The 837-nt window shown below is 53.9% G+C and overlaps 1 pseudogene; it reads left to right on the top strand.

Moving 5' to 3' along the window:
- Window positions 1-40: 40 nt before the first annotated feature.
- LOC102482277 (protein FAM136A pseudogene) lies at window positions 41-458 on the top strand (annotated as a pseudogene).
- Window positions 459-837: the final 379 nt, after the last annotated feature.

Below are 837 nucleotides of genomic sequence, written 5' to 3'. Positions count from 1 at the left end.
AAGAATTTATGGCACCGGGGTGGCACAGCGCGGGGTCGTCATGGCCGAGCTGCAGCAGTCCGGGTCCAGGAAGCAGTGGCCTCTATGGTGAAGAGTCTGGAGCCAGAGAACATCCAGAAGATGCAGGGCCTCATGTTCTGGTGCTGCACCAGCTGCTATGAGGACAACCATGCACCATGTCCATGCAGCAGGTGCACCAATGCAGCGAGCCCTGCCATGTGCCTCTGTTCCGAGCCCAGGCCTTGGTGACCAACAAGCTGGAGGAGTTCCGGGGCCACCTGGCCTGGTGCACCATACTTTGCAACAACAAAGTCGAAGACTCCATAGACGCAGGGAGCCTCAGGGGACGCGGCAGCTGGACAGTCACGTGTCCAGGTGTGTGGATGGCCACATGTACCTACTTCATCCTAACTATGACCAGGAAGATGAAGGGACCACTGTCGTCCACAGGGAAATAGAAGTCCTTGCTCCGACCTTTGGGGCTGAGGGCAGGAATCTATTTTAAAAGAGCAATGAGAATTTCAGTCTTTTTTTTTTTTTTTTTTAGGGGTTTTCGCTATAGGGTACGTGTGCTCGCCAGACAGACAGAGAGAGACATAGAGACAGAAAGCGAGAAATCACTCCCCAGAGGGGATGGTCACACCGCAATCCCTTCTCCTCCATTCTCCTCTCGGGATCTTGGGCACACACGCACACGCGCCCGGCGTGAGTTTTAAGCCACCAGGTCCAGGACGCGAACCGCGGTCGACTACATGGGAGTCCAGCGACATAGCCATTACGCTAACTGCTGGTTCCCAGAATTTCAGTCTTTTAACCAAAGTTTATGAAGAAATTAAG

The sequence above is a fragment of the Tupaia chinensis genome, unplaced genomic scaffold (assembly GCF_000334495.1).
Source record: "Tupaia chinensis unplaced genomic scaffold, TupChi_1.0 Scaffold000451_2, whole genome shotgun sequence".
NCBI lineage: Eukaryota > Metazoa > Chordata > Mammalia > Scandentia > Tupaiidae > Tupaia > Tupaia belangeri.
Note: the sequence above shows the minus strand (reverse complement) of the source record. Positions and strands in the feature narration are given on the sequence as shown.